General features: G+C 40.3%; 1 protein-coding gene across 3 annotated transcripts in view; it reads right to left on the minus strand.

The window, feature by feature from the left end:
* LOC148903194 (neural cell adhesion molecule L1.1-like) overlaps positions 1-13,348 on the minus strand; it is a 48,355-nt gene extending 35,007 nt beyond the window's left edge. For all 3 annotated transcript variants that reach the window (XM_088997680.1, XM_088997679.1, XM_088997678.1), the window contains exon 1: positions 13,236-13,348. The gene's annotated coding sequence lies outside the window, so the exon portion shown is untranslated. The remainder of the gene's footprint in view (positions 1-13,235) is intronic.
* Positions 13,349-18,221: the final 4,873 nt, after the last annotated feature.

Genomic DNA, 18,221 nt, shown 5'->3' on the forward strand with positions numbered 1-18,221 from the left:
GGTGGACAAATAGTGCTTGACAGAGCAATAAATTAATTCATTGATAGATTCTGATCTGTGAGAGGGAGATTTGGGGACTGGAGATACATACGCGCACATAAAAGCAAAAATAAAATAAAATGTCAGTGGCAAACAACAATGGCTGCACAATAGAATAAAATCTCATATTTTGCATTTCATTGTCTGTTTATCTATAGATTTTTACAACCATGGTTTAGGTGGAATGTCACTTTATTTTAGAATGAAAACATCCCATCATAAAGCAAACATAAATTTGTTAAATACATTCGACTCTTGGTCAGATAACATACATATGACATAGATTCATGTCCTTCTAACTTACCCGTTCTGGGAACGAAAAAGGAACATTATTTTATTTATTTCATTTTAACACTATATGTACAGTTGACAGCTTTACATGCTATAGGGAGCAGGCCGGCCAGCAAATGCATAAATAATCTGTGTGCAATTGTCGCTTGCTGAAATGTGCGGAATGATGGTGGACTGCAATTTATGCATGATATATTTCTTAAATTAATTGACCATCTGTATTTTTTTCTTGAATGGGCAATGTCTTAAAAAAATACACATTGGTCAGTTCCCAGAAGTGCGCAGAATAAAATCCATTTGAAACAATTTAATTTCCTGTTTTATCAATACCATCATGATTTTGTAGAACTAGAAGCTAGCATGCAGCTAAATTATGAATAAAAATGGTTGACATTATTTTTATGTAAATTATTGTTTGTCCCAATCCACCAATTCTGAACAGATGGGAGATGCCATACTGACTCTGGAAGGTGGACGGGTTTGCACTGGCGTTGGAGTGATGCCAACCGTAAAAAAATATATTTATGTAATTGTGGTTTTATCCAGATTAACCACTTTCTCTTTCTTTCATGACAAATGTTTGGTTTTGTTTTTTATCATGCTAAACATATTCATATGCATTTTCTTGATTTTATTTGAATAAAGATAATGACTAGGCTTTTGCAATGTACAGTGTGTTTGATAGTGATAAGGTAAGCTGCTGTCAAATAAACACAAACTACACTAAAATGAGGATGCGGAGAAAAGTGTATGTGGGTGTGTGTGTGCCAGTATGTTTGATAAACTGCTGATTTTGTCCAGACCAGACCTCATGAAAATTAAACAGAAGGGTAATTTTAATAAAGCACCTCAGAGATGAAAATGTCCGCCGAAATGCCTGTGTCTCCATGTGTGTGTTTGTGTGTGTGTGCAGATGCACGATATCTACTTCTGATTCTGATATTTATATATGTACCATATATGGTACAAAATCAAAATATTTCAAGTTGAGGTTTCAATCCAAGTATAGATTTTTACGTTTTAACGTATAATTAGTCTTTAAAGTCTGGATTATGGCTGATCCGATGAGAAGATGGGCCAATCAATCCAATCTATTGAAACAATTTGGTCATTCATGAAGGCACTTGTCAATTGGCTATTTATGACATTATGATCAATCACTGATTTTACACAAAGTACCAAAGAAATGCAAATCTGATCAAGCTTCGCCTCCACACAATGCTTTGTACAGTGTCGAGAGAAAGCATGATGACACCAAGAACACAAAAATAGTACTTGTACTGAAATGCATGTTCTTGAAATGCGCAAACTCTTCAAAATTCCATTTCAAACTATATCAAAATATATATTTTATGGGCATTTTTTCTGAGCTTGGCAACATCCCTGAGCATTCACAGTAATTTTGTGAGAGTATTAATATGAAAATGCTCTTCAACTTCAACCCCCCCCTCCAAAAAAAACCTTGTATTTCTCAGTACGACAAATGAAGCAGTGCAGAAGTCAGTCATTGGTGACACAATGTGGCTGCATAAACAATCGCAGAGTGGACCACGGTCTATTAGCCTCAGCCCCGGCAGGGGGGATATGGGTGGGCGGCTGCGGGGCTGGGGGTGTGGGGGGGGGGGGCACAATGGCAGCAGCTGGAGCCCCGTGGGCAGGGTGTCATTCGACATGTTTTCATGTTTTCTAAATGTTTTCATTTTGATACGTGACATCATGCCACCGTCACAATGTGGCATTGTCGTGGCAACCATCCATGTACACTGAACCAATGTCATTAACGCAACGCTAATCAGCACATTTGGATTGAGATTTAGCTGCCAAGGCTAATTTATTGATTTTTGATCACTCGCTTTATGATTTTGTTTTTTAGAAATTTAATTTCAACAGTGTTTTTAGTTTGAGTAATGTCAACGTTTGCTAATTATGGTTTTGACCAAAGGTTAAAATTTTAAATTAGAGTGTGAAACTGTTTTCTTCTGGCATTTGAAATTTAGGTTTCATGTCAGGTTTGGGTTTAAAATGAGAGTTTCAATCAGTTTGTGTTCTGCATTGGTATTTTAATTTATATCTAAAAGACAAAGTAAAGGTTTTAAATTGGGCTTTCAAACCTGGATTGGGATGTTTAATCATTTTTATTCAAGACAAAAATAGGGTTTCGGATAAAGGTTACGGTTTCAAATTAGAATTTGACATCAGCGATACATTTCTCAATTAGGATTTTAATCTGGGTTAAATGTTTTTTTTATTTTGGGGTTGGATGACAAAGGTTTTTATGTTTATTTTATTGTTTTCCACACAAAGTTTAGCCAACATTGAATTGGATTGGATTACATTTGCCTTTATTAGTCTCACAGTGGAGAAATGTACATTTTACAGCAGCAAAGTGATGAAAGGAATGCTTGCTTTAAATTGGAGTTTGAAGATAGGTTTTGTTTTTTTTGTGATTGGAGTCTAAATAAAGCTTTCAGACTAAGATTTGAAAGAAAAGTTGTATTTGAATACAAATTTACTACTTTAAACTGGTGCCAGCGTTTCAATTTATGGTTCAATCTGTGTTAGTTATTACCTTTCTAGGTATGGATACGTTTTCAAAAGGATTTCTAGATAATGTTTTAAGAGCGTTTTAGATTAGGCTAGATACGATTTCCAGTAATGTTAGGGTTTCAAATGAGGGTTTTGAATTTGATTTTTTTTTCATCAGGATTTCAGGTCAAAGTTTCCTTTTGCGTACCAAGCCTTGGTTGGTTTCAAGCCAAATTTACGGTTGCAAATTTTAGTTCCATTTCTGTTTCAACCCAAAATTGCACTGTAAAACCCAACAAGTTGAAAGTACTCAAAATTTTTATGGCAACTGATTACGTCAAAATTTTTTAGTAGTTTACTCAAAAATGTTGAGTAAACTGTAGTGTGAGTGTGTGAGTAGTGGAAATAAATTTTATGAGTTTGATTGAACTTAAATGTTATGAGTTTGAATGAACTTAAAAGATGTACTTTCAGTTTACTCTAATGTTTTCTTATTATCTTAATTTTTAAGTTAAAATTAGGTTTCATATTTAAGTGTAACCAACTCAAATTTATGTTACCTGAAAAAATATATTCATGTATACTGTACTTACATTTGCCTTCTATGTCTAAAAACAAAAACCCACCTGTCTGTTTTAGTGCACATTTTTTTATTAAGGTTTAAAACAACCTTTGATAAAACATTCATGATAACAGTATCAAATGCACAGCATGTCCACGTACCAAAACAACAAATAAACCCCTGAGCAGTTCTTTTTAAGTAATTAACACAACATCGTGATAAATATGTGAAATGTTCCAAATTGCTTAAAATAAAGGTTCAATACAGTCTTCACATATTTACTCTGGATGTTTCACAGTCGGGTGACTATTCATATTCATGGTTAACATCATAACATTTGTCAGACGGACTCAGCAAGACAGTGGCCAGGGAAAAAAAAAAAAAAAAAAACCCACCCAGACGTTATCTCATCCAATCGAGTGAACGCGCGCAACTGCCAGGAGCCAGGGTGACTTCCCGTCGTTAGCCCCCCCCCCTGTCACCAAGGTAACCACCGACTCCAGCACCATCAGCAGCAGCAGCGAGTGCCAGCCCATCCCCCAAGTGGCCCCTCCCTTTTCACCTCCCATCCCCCTACTCCGTCCCGCCGCAAGGCCACACCCTGTGTTGGCGCACGCACGCGCATGCTCACACGCACATGCGCACACACACTTTCGGCCAGTAGAAATATGAGAAATGAAGCGGGTACTGTTTGATTGTGAAATATTTTGATAGTTTAGATATTCAAATAAAAGATTGATGCCTGCGGTAGGGAGTCAATGATAGTTTAAAGCCAGTATTAGGCATTCATTTTACTGTAAGAGAGTTAGTTTTTTTTAGGGGGGGGGGGGAGTAAAACCAAGGTTAGGGGAGAAATTGTGACTTAATGTAAAAGTAACAGTCTCAATTTATGGACATGTAGTTTAAAATGAGATTTTAATGCAAGGATCCGGGTTCAAAACAAGAATTTGGGTTTCAAAAGAGAATAGAAATTACGGTTAATGCTTTAAATTAGCGAGAGCATTTTTAAAAAGCTGGTGTTTGGATTTCAAATTAGGGTTCTAGACCAATACTGTACTAAGTTTTTAAAAAGGGGGTTGGGTTGCTAATGAAACTAAAGATCACTTCAGTTTAAAGGAGTTTCAAATGAGGTTTTGAAACTAGGTGGGGAATTCAAATAAAGCACAAAGTCAAGGCCCGCGGGCCAAATCCGGCCCGCCACATCAGTTTTTTTGGCCCGCGAAAGCAAATCAAACTTGTTAAATTCCATGATGATTGCTAAAATCTGAGCCAAAATGTCATATTTTTGGATGTCAACCACAATAAAAGTCATTAATCTTGACTTCAGATTTGAAAACGAGTTATTCATTAATTTGCTGTGTGCTCCATATGTAATATTTGAAGGGATTTAAACATTCTAATGGGTTCCCCAAATTCATAACGGCCCTCGAGAGGAAACCATAACTGCAATGTGGCCCGCGGCAAAAAATGACTTTGACACCCTTAAAATAAAGGTTTCAAAACAGGATCAGAATCATCTTTCTTGTAGAACACACAACAAATTTGTCTCCGGTAGAACACGCTGCACTAGTATAATCATAAGAAAAATTGACCTTACAGTTCTATTTGGGTTACTGTTTAGAGAGTTAATGGCTTGGGGGAAGACGCTGTTTAAATGTCTGCTGGATTTGGTGCGCATGGATCGATAAATGTCTCATTTATGATTTCATGGCAGGTTTCAATTTTCACAGAAGAGTTTGAAACCCAAGTTTCAATTTCATACAAGAGTTGGGCCTTTCAAATTAGGATTTAAAGATAATGTTTTAAAGTCGTGTTATAGGTCAGGTATCAAGATGGCTTGGTTTTATGCCAAGGTAAATGCTTAATATTTAGGTTTAAAAGCAAGGATTATTTTTCAAATTACGGTTGAAAATTGGGTTTCAAAATCCAAGTGAGTGTTTCAAAAGACAGTTGGGATCTGAAACAGAGATAACAACAGCTGGCACAACAGCCAGTGCCAAAGTGTGGTTTCAAGCCCAGCGGTCTTCATTTATGATCCAGGTCCAATTTACCATGTTTATGAATTTTGGCAGACCTGAAATTTTGTGCCTGAGAGTAGACCAGACTTTAGACCAGGTGAAAATGCTTCTAAATTGTTGTGGAGATGCTGTAAAATGATTTGGGCGGATTTGGTTGGGGCACAAATTCTTCTCTCTGCTGTTTTGTGGTGAGGTTGTCACAAAAAATGTGTCATATGACAGGGATTTGAAGGCGGTGTCCAAGTTCGCATTTTACAGCGACCAACTTTACGTTGTCTGCTTGTGGTAATCTTGTTGGAGTTTCTTATAAATGTACGAGTACTTTGCCTGCACTAATTTTCTTTATGGACTTGAGTGAAGGGACTTCCAGACGGCTCTGTTCACTCCCACAACGATGCAAACACCATTTTTTACCTGCGACTCTCGATTAAAATCAAAAGACAGAAAAACTCCGCCCATGCACACAGTTAGACTGCACTCTGAGCTGGGTACAAAAATAGGGCCAATTGTCCTCAATGTCATGAGACATTAACACATTTTGAGACATTTCACAATCACCACAAAGACAGAAAGACATTTGTCAGTGTAACACGGTTCTATTTCACCCATTATTAGCAAATGAATTCCTGTCATAGCTCAGCGGTCTCATCACAAAAGTAGTCGTACTATTACAGTATGTAAGCGTGTGTGCGTGTGCGTGTGCTTGTGTGTGTGTGTGTGTGTGTGTGTGTGTGTGTGTGTGTTAAAACCATTCTATTGGGTGCATCTGAGTGTATTGGTGCAAATGGTGCAAAGGGGGCTGGATTAGCACTGAACTCGGCTAATGGGGTTAACAGCTGGATCAGGTCGGAAGAAGCAAACATTCCGCAAGGGCTTGCAACAAAGATGCCTTTCAACAGAGCATAAATGTTCTACACAAAAAGACTCAAAGAAGCACAAGATGAATCAGGGAGGAAACAGAGTGACATGGATGGACAGAGCTTGGAGATAATTTCATTTTCTCCAGCAATGCCTACATGTGAGAGTACGCATACACACACACACACACACACACACACACACACACACACACACACACACACACACACACACACACACACACACACACACACACACACACACACACACACACACACACACACACGAACATGTACACTGTTTCTCTCTCTCTCTCTATCTCTCTCTCAAGGCACATCTGGAGATGTTATCCTGAGAGAGCAGCAGATGCTTTTAACAAGCTCTACGCAAATGATTCTTAAATACTCCACAAGCTCTTCTCAGGCATGTCGCAAACTTTTCCCAAGCACTAATTGAAGCATTAGCCCAAACTCTTCCAGTATACTTCCCCATGCTCTTTTCAAGCTCTTCACGGACTCTTTCAAAGCTCTTCTCAGACTCATTCCAATCACACAGCTTCAAAAGATCCAAACACAGATGTTACCCAAAGCTCTTCACCAACTCATCTCAATCACATCACAAAATTCCTCCCAATCTCTTCACAAGCTCTTCTCAAAGCTCTTCACAAGCGCTACACCCAGTCATTCCCCAAGACGCTTTGGACGCCTATCTCAATAATGTCTCCAAACTCTTGAAAATCACTTTACAAAATACTTCCCAACCTCGATGCAAAGTGGTTCTCAAAGTCAAAATAATCTTCTGAAAACCCTTTACAAGCATTCGTAACTCATTTCAAAGACATTCCCAAAGTTCTTCTCAAGGTCTACACAAGTTCTTCACAATCTCTTGCCTAACTTTCCAAATGTTTTGTTCTAGATGTAGCTTTTACCTACAATACTTTATAAGCTTGTCTCAACAACCTCTCAAACCACTCCCTAGGTCTTTCAAAAAGTGCTTTCCAAGTTCTTCCCGAAATTATTAACAAACTCAACACAAGCTCCTCAAAAGGAGCTTCAATTTCCCAAACTCACAACACAAACAGAACATTTCCTAAACCACAAAGCTCTTCTCAAGTTCTCCGGTGTCATCACAAAGCCCTTCCCAAGTCACTCCATTTACACTTCACTAGCAATTCACAATGTCTTCACCAAGCACTGGACAAACTCTTCTTAAATCAGTTCACAAGCTCTTCTCAACGCATTAGCCAAGCTCTCCGCAAATGTTATCCAAAGCCCTTCATTTTTTTTCCTCTCCATTTTAACGAAAGCAGTCTCGAAGCTCCAGACCAGCTCTTCACAAACAACTCCAAGTGCTTGTCAAGACTCTTCATAACCTCTTCACAAACTACAGTGAGCATTTCTGGGAGCTACATTTAGGTTAGGTTAGTGGATACTATGGAGTCTATGGTATCCACTAACAACATAAACATAGTATGGAGAGCCTCAACTACAAGCGATTCCTGTTTTTTTAGTCAAATCATTGATGAGCCATTTGTGTGTAATGGTTGTATGAGATGAGTGAGAAATATTTTAGGGGTATAATTCTGTGAGATGAGTTAGAAATTAACGAGTATTCTGGGATGTGAGTTCTGTTGTCGCAGAAAGAGATAAAATGTCGCTGGGTGCAACTCAAGCTCAGAACACGGGCCTTAAATCGCTGCCAATCATTCAGCAGTACTGCCAAACTCGTCAAGTAATCCACAGAGCTGGTCCTCGATGCCAACCTCCCACCACAAAACCTGCCCCCACCCGCACCTCTTGAGCTCAACCTCATCCATCGAGTGACCTGCTTTCAGAACCATCTTGAAGTCGTCAAACAAATCCTCCTGATGGCTCACAGACCTCCCCTTTGACCTTCCCGAAAAGGAATTTGGCCCTCAAATAAAGTTACCCGGGAAGCATGGCAGAAATTCAGGACTAGAGACACTAGTGGGTAAATATGGTAGCTGGACAGTTCAACAAAGACAAAGATGTTGACACAGAAAACAAAATACAATGGACATCTTGGCTTTTTGGTGTCCACCAATCAACACACAGTATGATAACAGCATAACGTCCACATGGGCAGTAAGCATTTCCGCTTGTGCTCACGTTTTTTTTAATCATTTCAAATAATGTACGGCGTACTACAACTTTTATACGACAGTTTTAATCATTTATAAGGGCAGCTATTAGCCAACGTTGACACAGGTATGCTACAGTTTGAATGTTCAATTCAGTTATACTTTTGCGTGCCCCTAGAGGGAGCCTGGATACTGCGAGTGGTTCCAGGTTACAGCAACAAAGAAGTCAGTTGAAGTGACGTTTGTGTGTATGTAGCTAAGAGCATTTCCTTACCCCGCCAGCAGAGCAAAAACATGCTCATGTGGCAAGGATTCTCTTTAATGCTGGTATCAACCCCGGCAAGCAATGTAAGATGAATGGGTGAGTTCTTTATTGCTTTTGGCACTGCCTAGCCCAGTGACGTGCGGTGAGGTTCATGGCTGGTGAGGCACTGACGTCATCAATCACGTCACCGCTCGTCTCTACTTAGTATTTGAACGGTAAATTCAGCGATTTTGAAGAAAATCCTAAAACGATGAAGTTAAATGGACAAGAACTTTAAAGTACAAATCACTAAATACATCTGTTTAATTTATTTTTTCATTTGATATTTCCATGACAGCTTTCCATGATGACAGGTGAGGCACTGCCTCACCTGCCTCCACTGACTGCACGTCACTGGCCTAGCCACATCAACCCATGCCATTAGCATTGCCTAGCTCACGACCTTGTCCTGTCCTGTTCTATCCTAGCTGGTACTCATTGCGTCACAGTGTGTATGACTGCATTCAAAGTTTTCATCAAATCCACCCCCGTTTGTAAATTCATTGTCATCTGGTTGTATTGTTGGACGAAGGCGGAAGTAGAGGCCGAAACATGTCAGGTATTTGAACACCGACAATACACTGTCTGTAAGATAAGAATCTGTTTTAAATTCGTTGTCATCTATTGTTGATGTTTTCTGCTGTTTTTTCTCTGTTCCCTATTGTCTCTGTCTGGCCCATCTCAAGCCCAATTCTGTCAGTACACAAAACTCTCCTGTTGCATTGGAAAAATATTCCAGGACAGGTTCACTCACAGGAATAGATAACGATAATGTGTTGGAGTTCTGCTTTGAAAGTGCACTTGGCTATTTCCTAACGTGTTGTAAGACTGCTTGATTTTCCTGACTACACTATGGTCAACACATTTAAAACGTTTTTTTTTCAGCAGAAATGCAAATAAACTTTTTCCAAATTTGCACTCATCCGATCAGGTTTTCATAATAATTAAAATAATAATGGTCAACGTATATTTATCTCAATGCCACAACAACTTAATTCCCATCGGAGCACCATAAACATGATTGATGCTAAATTATGAAAGATACAGTGTTTGGAACAAAGTTGTTTTGCCATCATTGTTCCTCTTTTCAAATACATTTTCTGGATTTGTTTTATTAGTTTGTTAAAATTTTCTCACACACCCTAGGGCAGGGGTGGGCAAACTTTTTGACTCGCGGGGCGCATTGGGTTCTAAAATTTGACAGAGGGGCCGGGCCAGGAGCATTTGGAGGGAGTGTTTGGGCCGGAAATACTAAACCTAAAGCATTAAAGGACAACCGACGCCTCCTGACAAGTTATGTCCATAATTTATAAAACAAATTATGTCCATAATTTATAAAATCACTTGAAATGACTTCGACTGAGCGTATTTTACAAAGATTCCACAGCATATAGCTATAGTTTACGTTTTAAGACTTACACATAAATAACCCCATGGTGAATCGTTGTGTGTTGCACCAAGACAACTATTTGATATTCGCTGACACAAATTCCCAGCTGACAAATCAGCCCATTTCCAACGGGTGCTACATTGCTGTCATTGACGTCTCGAATTGATATGGGAGGACTCCTTGAATCAATTGCAAACATTTATGCTTTCCTCTTCAGAACTATTTGAATTATATTCATAACTGGATGAGTAACAAGAAAACATCTTCTCCGAATCTGAAGCCATTGTTTTGATTCTCGAGCAAGGCAAGACGTCTTGGCATGACGTCACGAACAAGGGGGTGGGACCATCTGAAACTGACCATTTCCGGATTCATTTTGAAGTCATTTTTATTGGTGTTTTTCATTTAACTAAAAATATCAGCCTGCCTGATTTGGGTATTTTAGATGCTATAAAACGTTTTTCTGATGTCAGTGGGAAACAAAAAAAATGGTGCCGGTTGTCCTTTAAATGTAGTGTGTACAAACCGCATAGCACAGTAAGAATACTACAACCCAATTTAGTAACTGTCTTTCAAATGTGAAAAATATCCCTGATCAGTTAATAAATTTGTCTCAAGGAATATGGCGTTTACATACTATTTCGCAGATACTTGGAGGAGGAAATGGAAATAGATTAAAATAACATGCACTGTGATTTATCAAGATTGCGTCTGTTTTTAATAAGTTTTCATTGAAGGAACAAAGTTAAAGAAATCAACATTTATTGAAAAATTTAATCACTTTCAACATTCAAAACATATTATTACACAACGAAATATTCAAGCTCAATAATACCTACTTGTGTTAAATTCCGCCAAATCATAGATGGTTTGTCCTGACCGCGCGCTCAACAAACTCTCCACTGACACCCTCGCCTTCACGCGCAAGCAATACACGTGTACCATCGCCGAGCACACAGACATAGGCTACCTGCAGTTGAAATTTGCATACTCGGCACGGCAGCCAATCAGAAGCCTGCTTCTTTCGTCCGGACTTTATCAAGCGTTATAAAGTCGTGCAATTGCATGTCATTTTCCAAAATAGATGCACCGAACCTCAGCCCAGAAGAAAGATTCAAAAGAAGCTAACAACATATGTGATGCTACAAAACGTAAATTTACATTAAACCGTGACTGTGAAGTGTACGTGAGACTTATGAAAGGGGCTTCGTGGCTCTTAGGAAGCAATGCAAACGTTGCATTGTGCACCTCAATGACAATCGACTACTGCAGCAAAAAATACGGCCATGCACATTTACCGTAAATTAAGCAAGGTAGCATTTGTAGTAGGTGCATTCTTCATTAAAAAAAAACTTCATGGTTGGTGGCAATGTTTTTTAATGTGATTGGTTGTCTCATTGTGCTTCAAGTTGTGAAAAAATGGGGCAGTCAACTTTTCAGTTAACTTCCCTGTTGTCCACTAACTTTTTGTCATGAGTTTCAGACACTGTTTTTACTATAATTTGGGCAAATTCGGCGGGCCGGATTAAAAAGCCTAACGGGCCGTATGTGGCCCGCGGGCCGTAGTTTGCCCATGATCTGCCCTAGGGACTAAAAGAAATGGCTGATGCCATTTCCTCATTTGCAAATATACACTCATATTAACGACAGTTCTGATTATATGCATGTGCAAATGCTTGCACAAACACACACACACAAACACACACACACACACACACACGCACACACACGCGCACACACACACACAGGCGCACACACACACACACACACACACACACACACACACACACACACACACACACACACACACACACACACACACACACACACACACACACACACACACGCACCCTTCATTGCACAGCAAATTTAACACAAATTTAACACATAGCATGAAGCTTTATAATCCAATAATAAAAAAACAGACTAAAGATGAACACTACTATTTTATCAATCCTCGCGGCTCTGTTTTAAGACCATAAGACATGTTTTCTTCTCTTGTGTCAATACATTTAACGTATGATTATTTTGTGAAATTGAAAACAATATATATATATTCTTGAAGTGTGTTCAGCTTGAAAATGGTTCCATTTAAAGGACAACCGACGTCTCCAGACAAGTTGTGTCCATAATTTGTAAAATGGCTTCAAATGACTTCTACTGAGCGTATTTTACAAAAATTCCACTGCATATAGCTATGTTTTACGTTTTAAGACTTGCGCTGAATATTCCGGAAGTCTTGTTTTTGAGTTGGTGACGAGTCCTCACCCTACGTCGTTGAAGGAACGCCCCTGACCGAAAAAAGGACACATTGTAGCAGTCCTTCCATTAAGTCAATGCATTTTGCTGTATTTGTTTGGTCTGAAAACTGAGGCAGAAGAGGGTGACAAAGCTCCGTGTAAGGAATTAATCAGCCTGTGGAAACGAGCTGATTAATTCCTTACACAGTGCTTTGTCGGCATTTTCTGCCTCTTTTTTGGTGCTACATTTCCCCCCTCCCTATTGCCTCAAAATGGCACGGAATAAATTCTTTAATCGATTGCAAACATGTATGCTTTCCTCTTCAGAACTATTTGAATCATATTCATAACTGGATGAGTAACAAGAAACCATCTTCTCCGAATCTGAAGCCATTGTTTTGATTATCCAGCAAGGCAAGACGTCTTGGGGTGACGCGACGAACAAGGGGGCGGGACCTTCTGAAACTGGCCACTTCCGGGTTCATTTTTTTGCAGATTTTGGACACTTTAAGTCATTTTTAATGAAGTTTTGCATTTGACTAAAAATATCATACTGCGTGTTTTGGGTATTTTAGATGCTATAAAATGTTTTTCTGATGTCAGTTAGGAAACAAAAAAGTGATGTCGGTTGTCCTTTAAACCTCAGAGCGTACAAATTCGCTCCTGCTTCAGCCCAAGGAAAGTGGAGCAGGACAGTGAGGAAGTGAGAGTGCACCCCTTATGTTCACACCTGCTATTGTATCATTGATGGGAGTAGTCAGCTTGCACCCACACCCACAACCCCCCACTCCCCACACACAAATGCATATGGTGTACAGTGTATACGGGTATACCCTCTCGCATATAATATACAAGACCTTTCAGTGTCATGTACATATAGAAATAGACAAAAAGATGCTTGCTCACCTCTCCAGCCCTTTGCTGAAGTCTTTCTTTGGCTTCCTCCGAGCTAGATGCTGCAGCGGCACATAAAACACGCCCGTCTGAGTGCTGCGTCTACTCCTTCCTCCTCCCCGCTCTCTCATTGGCCACCCCGTCCAGATGACATAAGCCTCGCTTTCTTTCTCCATCTCAATCGCTCCATGTATTCCCTGGCCACCTCCAGCTCCTCCCTGCCTGTTCACCTCCATTCCTCCTCGACTTTCATCTTCATCCATCCCGTCTGCTGCTTCTCTCTTGCTCTTTTTTTTCTGTTTACAAGCCAGTGGAGGTCATAGCCGTATCCTGTGATTCATGATGTCATTCTGTTGTCTACAAATTCAACGTATAGGTTGGAACACTGGCCAATAGGTTATGTTATGTCAAGTTTTTATGCAAGCGTAATTAATAAAAAAAGCAAAATAACAAATGATCATCACACCAAAAAGAAAAATACAATTTAAAAAATTAAAAAAAAAACACCCGCCCAAAACAAACAGGCCACAGTAAAAACTGATTTCGGTTTTTGCTAGCTTTTTGATTTGTTACCTATTGATTTGGTGCTATTCACTTATTAATTTAAGCCTTTTTCATGATTATTATTACTTTGATTGATTACTACGTGTGGCAAATGATCAAATATTATCCTTGCCTTATATCGGCATGAGTAGGCCGAATCTCACGGTTAATAGCTGATGGATAGGACAATAGTGAGTGGGACGGGGCGTTTTGGTTTGTGGGCAGTCCATTTCAGACGTGGGCCCTCAGTGGACTCTCAATAACCTAATCCTCCTCTTAACCACACCATTATCATTTTGCAAAACGTACAAAAACATATTATTACTGACGAATTTAAGGGTAAATATCATTGATAATAAAGCAAGAAACAAAGTTAATCTTTTGTCTTCCATTACACCAACTCCAAACTAACAGTTCACAATCAATGTCAATGTTCATCTAATAATGTGACAAAAAAAGAAATAATATACATTGTACTCATAAAAAAATGATTATTATATAGATATTATGCTTATGACTTTTACATTGACAGCTAGCTGGCTGCTAGCTACAGCGTTGGGCGGGATATACTCATAATCTCCAGGTTTCCTTGAAAAGTTTTGAAAATCAAACATTTGAAGCACATGAAAGAAAACCCCTTTGCGTGCTTGTAAAAGTAAGTACAGTACATCGAGGGGAAATATTGGGTTTGGGCATGTAGTCGAAATATCTTTTCACGAAGTTGCAGAGTATAAAATTGTCATGGGTTAGGGTGGTTTTATCATAGGAACTGTAGTTGAATTGATGTCTTTCATGAAGAGTAACTAGGCTCATCACCAGTGATTTATCTTCCTGCTCCTTGTTCCCGTCAGTTTGCCTTCCCCGCTCTTCCTCCCTCGTGAGCAGCACATTTCTGTCCTTCACTTCATCGAGAGAGCACAACAGTCCACTGTAATGGTCATTCAGAGCCATGTGCTACTCCACTGCTGTGTGCCAATCCAGTCAAAACACCCCCGCACTTTCTGTTCGCGTGTGTTCCAGGAAGTCAAGGACAAAGGAGAAAGAAAACCCTGTATTGATCTGTCTGTCTCTATCTCTCTCACATACAGATGCATAGAGCAAGTGATAGAAGGAAAGTGATTCTCGTAAGTGAGGAACAGTCTCTGACCAGCACGTAGAATTTTGTAAAAATGAATTCATAAATAAGCATAATAATATATAAACATTAATAAATACAGAAATAAACGAACAAATAAACAATCTTCTTCTTTTCCTTTCGGCTTTTCCCTGCAAGGGGTCGTCACAGCAAATCAGTTTTCTCCATCTTTGATCCAGGTTTGATCCGCATGTTTGTTTTGGCCAAGCTTTTACGTCGGATGCCCTTCCCGACACAACCCTCTGTATTTATCCGGGCTTGGGACCGGCACAAGAAGACATATGTCCCTTTGTGGCTACAGAACAAGCAACTCACTCAGTAAAAGGCTCCCAAACACAAAATGGTCATCGGCACGCAAGCAAATAAACAATACACATATTAAATAATAAATAATAAAAAACAAATGCAGAAATAAAAAGCTAAATAAACACACAAACAAACAAACAAACAAAAACACACAGAAATAAATAGATGAATACATAAATAGATAAATAAACAAATACATTCCCCTAAGATGGCTTCACCCATGCAGAGAGAGTTTTGGCCCCATCTGGTGGAAGGCAGCAATTCAAATCCCACACCTGTGGCTGATCACAGCTTGATTGGCAAGCAAGGCTTTTAAGGCGGAGAGCCTCTGAGTGTGGAGGCCGGGCGAGACAAGCTCCATTGCTGTGCGCTGTGGAGAAACTGATTGCTGCATGGAACTCATCGCCAGCTGGGACCATACGGCAGACCACTGGATTCGGACCCTTGCTAAAGGTGGCTAGGCTACCTGAGAATGACAGCAAGAGGAGTGAGGCCTAGAAACACATGGAAAAGAACTCTGTCTTCAGTTTCACCTCAGAAGAGACTTTATTATGATTTAAGTATTGGAAGAGACACTATTCTTGCCTTTGTTGCTTGTGAATTCCCCCTGAAACCCTTTATTAAAACCTTTGTTTGCATTCAAACCTGTCGCCCATTGCGCTCCTTGTCCTGTCCCGCTGAGAGCTAGCCTCTCATGACATTAGATATGGTGGAGAATGCAGGCACTGGACAAGCGTTAATAAGTGCATGGACGTAGATGGTTTGTGTTATGTTTTTTTCCAAATTGAAAATATCTTAAATTACAAAAAAAAAAAAAAAAAAAAAAAATGGAAGACATCTTGAAAACCCTTCTCGCAAGTCAGGAAGCCCAATATCAGGCCAATTTGGCTCTCCTAAAGGAGAAAAAGAGAGCAAATGAACTGAAGGCAGAGGAATTGCTCTTGCAAAAAAATAGCCGCCAAGAACATGCCCCGGGTGAAGGCGGGTGATTTTTTAGCCAAGATGGGGGTGACTGATGATATTGAGGCGTACCTGCATAAGTTTGAAGCAACAGCCACTAGAGAAAGGTTGCCCAAGCAGCAATGGGTGTGATTGCTAGCACCCTTCCTGACAGGAGAATCACTGAATGCTGTCCGAGACTTGACCGCAGACAGAGCAGAGGACTACGATTATCTAAAAGCTGAAATTCTCAGCAGACATGGGCTCACCAAGTTCGGGATGGCACAGCGCTTCCACACCTGGACGTTCCAGCCAGACCAACCTCCACGGGCACAGATGCACGAATTGGCCCGCATCGCCCGGAAGTGGCTGGAACCGGAAAGGAACACGGCAGCTGAGGTGATCGAGGCCTTTGTAGTGGATCGCTACTTACGGGCCCTGCCCTATGATGCAAAAAAAGATAATCAGTCAGCAGTCGCTGACTACTGCCTGTCAAACAGTGGCAGCAGTGGAACAGTACCAGGCCACAGCGGAGATGCTGCGAATGACCAGGAAGGAAACCAGCAACACATCCCCACCCCAGACCAGAAGGGCCCATCCAAAAATGCCTAAGCTTCCCAACGCCGCCAAGATGGCTCCAGGTGGTGTCAGAAGTCCACCCAGGCAGTGGCGGACGCCCAGAGGCACTGAACCCAAACAATGCTACAGATGCGGAGAGACAGGTACATCTCATGGCAGTGTGGAAAACCAACGGAAGAGTCCATGCCGTCCGTTGACTCTTCCAGTGCCCACCCTGCTCATTATGCTTCCCTACTGGGGGTGAGTGACTGCTCCCTAACAAGACCCCCCACCTGTCCAGTGACAGTGAATCAACAGGATGTTGAAGCCCTGCTGGACTCTGGAAGCCTGGTCACCTTGGTGCGCCAAACGCTGGTGGATCTAACCAAGTTGTCTCCGGAGAAAACCCTTCCGGTGTCCTGTGTCCACAGAGACACCAGAGAGTACCCCACCACAAACTCACCCTGACCACAACCAGGGGAATCATCCACGCGGTAGCTGGTGTGGTTGACTCTCTCCCTGTTCCCCTTCTAATTGGACGTGACTGCCCGGCCTTTCACCCACTGTGGAGAGAAACACAGGAAAGACTGGCCTGACTACCTCGGAAGGGGAGAGGTAAGGTAATTTTGCTGTTGACCAGGGGTTAATATACCAAGTAACAAAGCAAAATGATGAGGTACGTGAACAACTTCTCGTGCCACAGCCACACAGAGCTACAGTATTGGACTTGGCACAAACACACCTGCTCGGGGGACACTTAGGGGTAGAAAAAAACAAAAGAGAGAATCTTGCAACGGTTTTTCTGAGGCTGTGGCGCCGGGGCCTCACAGGTAATTGAACACCTAAAAAAAATTATATTATCAATATTACATTATTATGTATATACGTATGTATCATTATCATATTGTATCATAATAATAATTCTTATTATTGTTATTATGTACTTATTATAATAATAATTATTACAATTATAATAATTGTTATTTTTATTATTAATATTGTTAATGGCTATTGTTGTGAATATTATTATTAGTAGTAGTAGTGGTAGTGGTAGTAGTGGTAGTGGCAATAGCAGTAGTCAAGATATTTATGATGATAATAACTTTGTGTTACATCACAAACCTCACAGAAATGATCCTGTTTTCATGACCAAAACATACTGTACACTGTATGTCATGTTCTGACATTGGTGCCTTACGTGGTGCGGCATCTAAACAACTAGGTAATGACTTGAACCCGGAAAAAGTGTAATAATTAAGATTATTTTATTCTGCTTTATTCTCACAAGGGTTGGAGGGCATGCTGGATCCTATCTCAACTACCGCGCCACACGCACGCACGCACGCACGCGCGCGCGCACACACACACATACACACATGCACACGCACACACACACACACACACACACACACACACACACACACACACACACACACACACACACACACACACACACACACACACACACACACACACACACACACACACACACACTTCTGTTTAAAAAAAAAAAACAA

This window comes from Hippocampus bargibanti, linkage group LG01 (assembly GCF_051943395.1).
Source record: "Hippocampus bargibanti isolate YZ-2025 linkage group LG01, ASM5194339v1, whole genome shotgun sequence".
In the NCBI taxonomy this organism is placed as follows: Eukaryota; Metazoa; Chordata; class Actinopteri; order Syngnathiformes; family Syngnathidae; genus Hippocampus; species Hippocampus bargibanti.